Consider the following 11,159-nt stretch of genomic DNA (forward strand, 5'->3'; position numbering starts at 1 on the left):
TATTTCATTGAATGGCAGCTGGATGGAAAAAATATACATATATAATAATATAATCACATAATTATCTAGCACTTTAAAAGAGATTTATGAAAAAAAAATCTCATATAAGAGAGTGTTTAAATCATAATTTCACTATACGATATAGTATAAGTCGCCATCCTGTCAAAAACAGATGCAAACCTATACCACCACATACTGGCATTAGCCCAAATCATTTTAATGACTTGAAAGTAGTCAATTAGTGACTATATTTGGTAACTTCTCACATGTGTATGTTTACTTAATTAAATCTAACTAAAGTGAGATCTACAAGATGCCATTGGATGGTTGCATTCCAAACAAAGAAAAAATAAACATATACTTGCGTATTGGTGAAAAAATTGCCTAAATTACCAGTGGCAATCGAAGGTGGAAACTTAAAGGGGCACTCCACTGCTCAGCATTTGGAACAAATTGTTCCAAACTCTGGAGCCGACGCCGGGAGCTCGTGACATCATAGCCCTGCCCCCTCATGATGTCACACCCTGCCCCCTCAATGCAAGTCTATGGGAGAGATTTGTTCCTACTCTGGACAGTTCCTGGCACAGACAGAGATGTCAACAGAGGGCAATGTGGTCAGACAGAAAATAAAAACTCAACATCGTCTGTAGTATACAGCAGCTGATAAGTACTGGAAGGATTGAGATTTTTTTTATATAGTAGTAAGGAGCTGAGTGTGGATAATAACGGGGTGGTCCTGGCTGCTATCTGCCATTGGGACCCGTGGCTAATGCCAGACATCACCCATAATGGCGATGCCTAGCATTAACACCTCAGAGGCTGCGGTCAAAGTTGATTGTTGTGTCTAAAATGTGAAAAAACACATTAAAAAAGTTTAAATCACCCCCCTTTTTCCCATTTAAAAAAATGTAAGCAAAAAGAAACATAAACATTGATATCGCTGTGTGCATTAACCTCTTAAGGACGCAGGGCGTATGGATACGCCCTGCATCCCGAGTCCTTAAGGACGCAGGGCGTATCCATACGCCCGTGGGAATTCCGGCCCCCACCGCTAGCCGGTTGGGGACCGGAGCCGGATGCCTGCTGAAATCGTTCAGCAGGCATCCCGGCATATCGCCCAGGGGGGTCATTATGCCCCCCCATGTCGGCGATCGCCGCAGATCGCTGGACAATTCAGTCCAGCGATCTGCGGCGATTCCGGGTCAATCGGGTCTCCAGTGACCCGGTGACCCGGAATTACTGGCTGTTCGGGGCCGTCTCAGACGGCCCCGAACAGCCAGAGCCTGCAGGGGTGAGGTGGCACTGGTGCCACCTCACGATCGCCCTGATTCGTCGGCCGGATTACCGGCCGACCAATCAGGGCGCCTGCTGCGGGCGTCACTCCCGCACCCGCTCCGCCCCTCTTCCGAGAAACTACTGTGAACCCCCGCCCGTGTGACTGTACCCTAAAAATACTACACTACACTAACACAAAAAATAAAATAAAAAGTAAAAAACACTACATATACACATACCCCCACACAGTCCCCCTCCCCTCCCCAATAAAAATGAAAAACATCTGGTACGCCATGGTTTCCAAAACGGAGCCTCCAGCTGTTGCAAAACAACAACTCCCAGTATTGTCGGACAGCCGTTGACTGTCCAGGCATGCTGAGAGTTTTGCAACAGCTGGAGGCACCCTGTTTGGGAATCACTGGCGTAGAATACCCCTATGTCCACCCCTATGCAATCCCTAATTTAGGCCTCAAATGCGCATGGCGCTCTCACTTTGGAGCCCTGTCGTATTTCAAGGCAACAGTTAAGGGTCACATATGGGGTATCACCGTACTCGGGAGAAATTGGGCTTCAAATTTTGGGGGGTATTTTCTGCTTTTACCCTTTTTAAAAATGTAAAGTTTTTGGGAAAAGAAGCATTTTAGGTAAAAAATTTTTAATTTTTTTTACATATGCAATAGTCGTGAAACGCCTGTGGGGTATTAAGGTTCACTTAACCCCTTGTTATATTCCCCGAGGGCTCTAGTTTCCAAAATGGTATGCCATGTGGGTATTTTTTGCGGTCCTGGCACCATAGGGGCATCCTAAATGCGGCATGCCCCCAGAGCAAAATTTGCTTTCAAAAAGTCAAATGTGACTCCTCCTCTTCTGAGACCTGTAGTGCGCCAGCAGAGCACTTTTCACCCCCATATGGGGTGTTTTCTGAATCGGGAGAAATTGGGCTTCAAATTTTGGGGGGTATTTTCTTCTTTAACCCTTTGTATAAATGTAAATTTTTTGGGAAACCAAGCATTTTAGGTAAATTTTTTTTTTTTTTTTTACATATGCAAAAGTCGTGAAACACCTGTAGGGTATTAAGGTTCACTTTACCCCTTGTTACGTTCCCCGAGGGGTCTAGTTTCCAAAATGGTATGCCATGTGGTTTTTTTTTGCTGTCCTGGCACCATAGGGGCTTCCTAAATGCGGCATGCCCCCAGAGCAAAATTTCTTTCAAAAAAGTCAAATGTGACTCCTTCTCTTCTGAGACCTGTAGTGCGCCAGAAGAGCACTTTTCACCCCCATATGGGGTGTTTTCTGAATCGGGAGAAATTGGGCTTCAAATTTTGGGGTGTATTTTCTGCTATTACCCTTTTTAAAAATGTAAAACTTTAGGGAAACCAAGCATTTTAGGTAAAACATTTTTTTTTTTTTTACATATGCAAAAGTCGTGAATCACCTGTGGGGTATTAAGGTTCACTTTACCCCTTGTTACGTTCCCTGAGGGGTCTAGTTTCCAAAATGGTATGCCATGTGGGGTTTTTTGCAGTTCTGGCACCATAGGGGCTTCCTAAAGGTGACATGCCCCCCAAAAACCATTTGACGCTCCTTCCCTTCTGAGCCCTCTACTGCGCCCGCTGAACAATTAACATAGACATATGAGGTATGTGCTTACTCGAGAGAAATTGGGTTTCAAATACAAGTAAAAATTTTCTCCTTTTTACCCCTTGCAAAAATTCAAAAATTGGGTCTACAAGAACAAGCGAGTGTAAAAAATGAAGATTGTGTATTTTCTCCTTCACTTTGCTGTGAAACCTGTGAAACCTGTAAAGGGTTAAAACGCTTACTGAATGTCATTTTGAATACTTTGGAGGGTGCAGTTTTTATAATGGGGTCATTTATGGGGTATTTCTAATATGAAGACCCTTCAAATACACTTCAAACCTGAACTGGTCCCTGAAAAAAAGCGAGTTTCAAAATTTTGTGAAAAATTGGAAAATTGCTGCGGAACTTTGAAGCCCTCTGGTGTCTTCCAAAAGTAAAAACTCATCAATTTTATGATGCAAATATAAAGTAGACATATTGTATATGTGAATAAAAAAAAAAATTATTTTGAATATCCATTTTCCTTACAAGCAAAGAGCTTCAAAGTTAGAAAAATGCAAAATTTTCAAATTTTTCATCAAATTTTGGGATTTTTCACCAAGAAAGGATGCAAGTTACCAAAAATTTTTACCACTACGTTAAAGTACAATATGTCACGAAAAAACAATCTCGGAATCAGAATGATAACTAAAAGCATCCCAGAGTTATTAATGTTTAAAGTGACAGTGGTCAGATTTGCAAAAAATGGCCGCGTCCTTAAGGTGAAAAAGGGCTCAGTCCTTAAGGGGTTAATGTCCGAACTATAAAAATGTAATGTTACTTTAACCGCACAGTCAACAGCGGTTAAAAAAAAAACAATATCCAGAATTGCGTATTTTTGGTCACTTTATGTACCCTAAAAAAATTATAAAAAGTGTTGTTTGTTTATTATAGTTCACTGATGGTAGTAGGTGATCATTTTTTTTATTTTCAAATGTTCATTGAAAAAAATGCTGAATTGAATAATGTTTTTCAGGACAAACCAACAAGGAGTGTTTTGTTATCTTTTCTTTTTTGAAATTTCCTACTATAGAAGAAAGAATTTGCATAAATGTAATTTTAGTTTTTTTTTTATTCCTGCCGGTTCTAACTGCCCTTGCCGTTTATAATTTCAGTATAGTTCAGTTACGGTAATAGATTTAGGCTCCTTTTTATTTTCAAATATTTTACAAAAATGTAATTGAATTTATATCTCTTTTGGGGATCAAGCCTGTTCATTTAAACAGAAAATGTTCCTGCTTTATTTGACAAGTCGTATGGTAATACACAAAAAAAAAAAAGAATTCGAAATAAAGTGAGATTGGATTCAAATCCTTGTTCTCATGTAGGAAAAACAAGTGCTGTGTTAAGAAAACTCATTCTGCTTCATCATGGTTTCTGCATTTGTTAAACAGCTCAGGCTCCATTCAATGCTGGTTCCCCTTCTTTGTATTACTTGTGAATGACATACTGGCCTGAGGGGTTAGGTAGCTAATTTGGAATGCCCTAAAGATTTAGACCACTGGGGATAATGTGATTTACAGGATTTTTGAGAGTTAATAATTAAGTGCTTCTAAAGCACCTTAGAGAAGTCTTCACATAAAAGGCAGCCACAAAGAAGTGTATTGCCCTCACAGTATACATATTTTAATCAGGAAGGGTAACAGCAGCTGATGTATTAGGAGAAAATTCATAATTACTCCAAAAGGAAGTGCCTCCTTGACCTTCAGAGCAAATGTGGAATGATTTCTTTTCTTGTAGCACCTAAATGCTCTCCATGTAGCACTGTAGTTCCAAAAGGTAAGGAACAAAAGTTCTTTTGGGAAACGAAACCTGCTTTCTATAAATGTAAAATTAGATAGCTAGATATGTGAAATGGGGCTAACTCCTTGTAGTGGATGGGGGACACGTTTTGATCAAAAAGTGCACTAAGAGATGACATTTTTTTTTTTTTACCAAGAGAGCTGCTGAAACCTTCTATTTGTATAGACAGAAATATAGATAACAGAAAGATAGATAACTGATAGATAGCTAGATATCCAATAAAAGAATCATGGCAGCACTCATGAATAGTGATGAGCGGCATTGCCCATTTTCGAATTTGCGATATTTTGCGAATATATAGACGAATATTCGTCCTATATTCGCAAATTTTGCATATTCGTTATATTCGCATTTTTGCATATGTGAATATTCACATATTCGTGTATTTGAGGAAGACACCAGTGAGGGGGTTGGCAACATTAAGATTGGTTGCTAGAGATCTTGTTGATAACCTCTGACAAGTGTATTTGCATCATTCTAATTGGCCCACAAGTGAAAAGAAGAAATATGCAAATATGCGAACATGCGGGGAAAAAAGCAAATATTCGCAATTTTGAATATATATCAAATATATTCCTAATATTCGTGAATTCACGAATTTGCAATATTCGCGATAAAAAATTGAAATGCGAATATTCGCACCCAACACTACTCATGAATAGTGAAGAAAAATTGTGTAGCTTTATTTCATCACATAATAACATAGACAGATAGATAGATATTTCATATACTGGGTGTTAACTTGGTAGTATGTGTGATCGTTAGAGGCTATGAATACATTTAAAGGTATTGTCTAAAATGATGATTCCACAGAAATTCAATATAAGGATGTAAATGCATTGTATAACTATAATGTATAAGAAATACTCTCCTCGCCCTCTATTTAGGTCTCAAATTCTAAAAGTACTTTTTCTTTAGCACATATGGAGGGAACTATGGGGAAACTATTCTATAACTTTGATAACCATTTCAAGTTTAGATGTTTCTAAACCCCCCACCCCCATTAAATACATTCATTGAATACAGTAGATCATTCAGGAATAGAAAAACAGAGCTAATTTCTTAAATAAAAAAAAACACTCCCTGTCTGTCTCCAGGTTGGGTGTGGTTCTGCAGCTCAGTTTCATTGAAGTGAAGGGAGCCAAGTTGTAATGCCACACACAACCTTTGGACAGAGGTGGAACTGTTTCTGAAATAAATTACCTACATTTTTTCTATTTCTTGATACCCTGTTAACCTAATTTCCACTCTCCCCGATATTACCAAAAGAATAACAGATTGCCCTAAACATCAGATGTCCTGAACAGATCTATTTAATAGAATGTGGACCCTCACATAGCTACACAACTTTTGGAAGAATGCCATTGTTTATGTTACTATAAATAAATTTTGACTGTGAACCGAGTGGCTTTTATGGTAACTATATGTTGCCTCCTTCAATTTTGAGTGCAACCTAGTGTTGCCACTAGCTCAAAACCTTCATGGAAAATGAAAACATCTGAAACTTTTGTATTCAAGATTAAAGGGGGAGTATCATGCTCACATTTTTGGCAGTATTATGCCTGCATACTGTATAGAACTAGAGATGAGCGAATCGAAGCTGATGAATTTGTTACGAATTTAATGAAAACTTTGATTTGCAACGAATGCGAATATAGCCGCAATTCTATTGCGCGAATTGCATCATTAAACTCCATTCAGTGCAGTCCAGGCTCCAGGGCATCTAAAATGGCCGATCCACATGTGAGGACATGGGGCAAGGAACTCTGGGAAGGCGGGAACAATGGTAGGCGGGATGGCCCTGAAATCATATGCAGGATGCAGCCTATCAGCAGCAAATCACCCCTGAGATGTCGCAGCCCTATATAATCGGCAGCCATATTACGGCCAGTAACTTCATTCCTTACACTGCAGAGAGATAGGACAGACAGCCTGTGTGTGTGTGTGTGTGTGTGTTAAAGAGAAAAGCTTTTTCCAGTAGCGTTTCCCCTCCTAGTCACATCAGCATTCTGGTGGACAGAGAGCAGTGCTTTTTTCGACTGAAAAGGATGTTTACTGCAGCCAGTAATCTCCCAGTCACTTTCTACAGCATTGTATTAAAGAGAGGGGCAGATAGCTTTGTGTTGCCTCATACATTTCAACAAGCTGCCTCAACTTCATAAACCTTGGCAGAGGAGGCAGGAATAATTTTTCTGCACAATTCTGTGTCTTTGTTCCACAACAAATCATCTGCTGGTTATACTAGTCTGAAGACGGTTACTAATACTCTTTGACAGAGTGCAATTTTGGGTTTAGTACACAGCATTTGTGTGCTTAAGCACTGTTGGGTACTGCTGGTGTGGAAAAATCTATTTTTTAAGCGTACTGTAAGGCATTTTTCTGCGCTTTTTGTACCTGTTAATCTGACAAGGAACTAAATACTGTGAAAGTCCAGGCAAAAGTAATCACCGGCTGGGGAATTGCTCCAATACATTTTTTTAAGCGTACTGTAGTGCCTTTTTCTGCAATCATAAGTGCATACCACATACCTACATCTAAGTAGTGTACTATTTTGTACCTGTTAAACTCTCAAGGGCCTAGATACTGTGAAAGGCCAATTAAAAGTACTCACTGGCTGGTGTTGTACTCAAATACTTTTTTAAGCGTACTGTAGCACATTTATCTGCCCTCATAAGTGCATACCACATATGTACATCTAAGTAGTGTACTAGTTTATACCTGTTAATCTGTCAAGGGCCTAGATACTATGAAAGTCCAGGCAAAAGTAATCAACTAAAGGTGTTTTACTCCAATATGTTTTTTAAGCTTACTGTAGCACATTTTTCTGCCCTCATAAGTGCATACCATATACCTACATCTAAGTAGTGTACTAGTTTGTACCTGTTAATCTGTCAAGGGCCTAGATACTGTGAAAGGACAGCCAAAAGTACACACATGCTGCTGTTCTAGACAAATACTGTTTTAAGCGTAGTGAAGCCTATTGTACTCCCCTCATTTATGCACTAAGTATGTCAGGCAGAGAAGTGCCAGGATGTGCACAGAGGAGTGACATAGGCCTAAATTAATCAGGCGCAGGCAGAGGTCGCAGCAGACTAGGGGTGAGTGGCAGCAGGAGTCGCAGAGAGAGGCCTCAGCTCCTGTATGAGCTAGCGGTCGTGACTCGACCAGCAATCCATCTGCTGTCATCAATTGATTAACACGGTCATTCACTCCATCACAAGTGACATCTGATACGCCCAGTCAACAGTCGGTGGGTTCCTCAGACACAACTCTCAGTTGGCATGGACCGGGAGCGGTCCCTGTCCTTCCATTGCCTTTGTCCTATGCTGTTCCTTCCCCTGCAGAAGTATCTTATGCTGTGGGTTCAGTTCCACTATTCACTGAGGACGATCTTATAGAGGACAGTCAGCAACTACTGCCCAGCCAAGAAGTGGAGGAAACATCCACCGCTTCCTCCACTTGACAGGCAAGTAGTGATGAGGAGAGTGATGTGGGAGGTGGTGTTGCCAGCGTTCAGAGTCCTGAAGCAGACACTGTTGAGGAACCTGAGGAGGACATCAGTGATATGCAGACACTTGTTGATGATGATGAAGCCGATCGCAATTGGTAGCTGGGTGCAGAAGGGGCTTCATCATCATGAGGAGAAGAGTGTTGCAGGTTGCCCGTGAGGCAGCAGCTGAGCCAGCAAGGTGGTAGCATGGTGGTAGAAGTGGAAATTCTGGAGCCAAACGTTCCTGGGGGAGACCACCTGTTTTGCCCCAGCCTACCTTCCCAGGAGGTAGTGGAACAGGGTTTCCTGGAGACGGCGGCAGTAGGAGTCAATTAGTAAGGACTGTTAATGGGAATATCAGACACTCAGCGGTGTGACAGTTTTTCATCAAGCATCCGGAGGAGGTTAACATAACCACATGCAAGATGTGATGGCAGAAGGTGAAGCGTGGACAGGGTCCCAATGTTGGCACCACGGCCCTACATCAACATATTGTCACGATGCCGGCTGGCAGGTAGTGGACCCTCTGTGCCAGAGAGGGATTGGCGTGGACCGTGCTAGTGGACCGGTTCTAAGCCACTACTGGTTTTCACCAGAGCCCGCCGCAAAGCGGGATGGTCTTGCTGCGGCGGTAGTGACCAGGTCGTATCCACTAGCAACGGCTCACCTCTCTGGCTGCTGAAGATAGGCGCGGTACAAGGGAGTAGGCAGAAGCAAGGTCGGACGTAGCAGAAGGTCGGGGCAGGCAGCAAGGATCGTAGTCAGGGGCAACGGCAGAAGGTCTGGAAACACTGGCAAGGGACACACAAGGAACGCTTTCACTGGCACTAAGGCAACAAGATCCGGCAAGGGAGTGCAAGGGAAGTGAGGTAATATAGGGAGTGCACAGGTGATAACTCTAATTGGAACCACTGCGCCAATCAGCGGCGCAGTGGCCCTTTAAATCGCAGAGACCCGGCGCGCGCGCGCCCTAGGGAGCGGGGCCGCGCGCGCCGGGACAGAACAGACGGGGAGCGAGTCAGGTAGGAGAGCCGGGGTGCGCATCGCGAGCGGGCGCTACCCGCATCGCGAATCGCATCCCGGCTAGCAGCAGGATCGCAGCGCCCCGGGTCAGAGGACGTGACCGGGGCGCTGCAGCGGAGGAGGTGAAGCGAGCGCTCCGGGGAGGAGCGGGAACCCGGAGCGCTCGGCGTAACAGTACCCCCCCCCTTGGGTCTCCCCCTCTTCTTGGAGCCTGAGAACCTGAGGAGCAGACTTTTGTCAAGGATGTTGTCCTCAGGTTCCCAGGATCTCTCTTCAGGACCACAACCCTCCCAGTCTACTAAAAAAAAATTTTTTCCTCTGACCTTTTTGGCAGCCAAAATCTCCTTGACCGAGAAGACGTCCGAGGAGCCGGAAACAGGAGTGGGAGGAACAGATTTGGGAGAAAAACGGTTGAGGATGAGTGGTTTGAGAAGAGAGACGTGAAAGGCATTAGGGATACGAAGAGAAGGAGGAAGAAGAAGTTTATAAGAGACAGGATTAATTTGACACAGAATTTTGAAAGGACCAAGATAGCGTGGTCCCAACTTGTAGCTAGGGACACGGAAGCGGACATATTTAGCGGAGAGCCATACCTTGTCTCCAGGGGAAAAAACGGGGGGAGCTCTTCTTTTCTTATCCGCGAACCTCTTCATGCGTGAAGAAGCCTGTAAGAGAGAATTTTGGGTCTCTCTCCATATAATGGAAAGGTCACGAGAAATTTCATCCACAGCGGGCAGACCAGAGGGCAAGGGGGTAGGGAGGGGGGGAAGAGGGTGACGGCCGTACACCACGAAAAATGGGGATTTGGAGGAAGATTCAGAGACCCTGAAGTTATACGAGAATTCGGCCCATGGAAGGAGATCTGCCCAGTCATCCTGGCGGGAGGAAACAAAATGTCGCAAATAATCACCCAGGATCTGGTTAATTCTTTCTACTTGTCCATTGGACTGGGGATGATATGCAGAGGAAAAATTTAATTTAATCTTGAGTTGTTTACAGAGAGCTCTCCAGAATTTAGACACGAATTGGACCCCTCTATCCGAGACAATCTGCGTAGGCAACCCGTGAAGACGAAAAATGTGTACAAAAAATTGTTTAGCCAACTGAGGCGCAGAAGGAAGACCAGGAAGAGGAATGAAATGTGCCATTTTGGAGAATCGATCAACGACCACCCAAATAACGGTGTTGCCACGGGAAGGGGGTAAATCAGTAATAAAATCCATACCAATCAGAGACCAAGGCTGTTCGGGGACAGGCAGAGGATGAAGAAAACCAGCGGGCTTCTGGCGAGGAGTCTTATCCCGGGCACAGATAGTGCAGGCTCGCACAAAGTCCCCAACATCCGTCTCCAGAGTTGGCCACCAATAGAAGCGGGAGATGAGTTGCACAGATTTCTTGATGCCCGCATGACCTGCGAGATGGGAGGAGTGACCCCATTTGAGGATTCCGAGGCGTTGGCGTGGAGAAACAAAGGTCTTTCCTGGAGGAGTCTGTCTGATGGAGGCAGGAGAAGTGGAGATCAGGCAGTCAGGTGGAATGATGTGTTGCGGAGGGAGATCAACTTCTGAGGCATCCGAGGAACGAGAGAGAGCATCGGCTCTAATGTTCTTATCGGCAGGACGAAAGTGAATCTCAAAATTAAATCGGGCAAAGAACAGAGACCACCGGGCCTGGCGAGGATTCAGCCGTTGGGCCGACTGGAGGTAGGAGAGGTTCTTGTGGTCGGTGTAGATAATAACAGGAAATCTTGATCCCTCCAGCAGATGCCTCCATTCCTCAAGTGCTAATTTAATGGCTAGAAGTTCTCGATCCCCGATGGAGTAGTTCCTCTCCGCTGGAGAGAAGGTCCTAGAGAAAAAACCACAAGTGACAGCATGCCCGGAAGGATTTTTTTGTAGAAGAACAGCTCCAGCTCCTACTGAGGAGGCATCAACCTCCAATAGGAAGG

Source organism: Hyla sarda, chromosome 3, assembly GCF_029499605.1.
Source record: "Hyla sarda isolate aHylSar1 chromosome 3, aHylSar1.hap1, whole genome shotgun sequence".
In the NCBI taxonomy this organism is placed as follows: Eukaryota; Metazoa; Chordata; class Amphibia; order Anura; family Hylidae; genus Hyla; species Hyla sarda.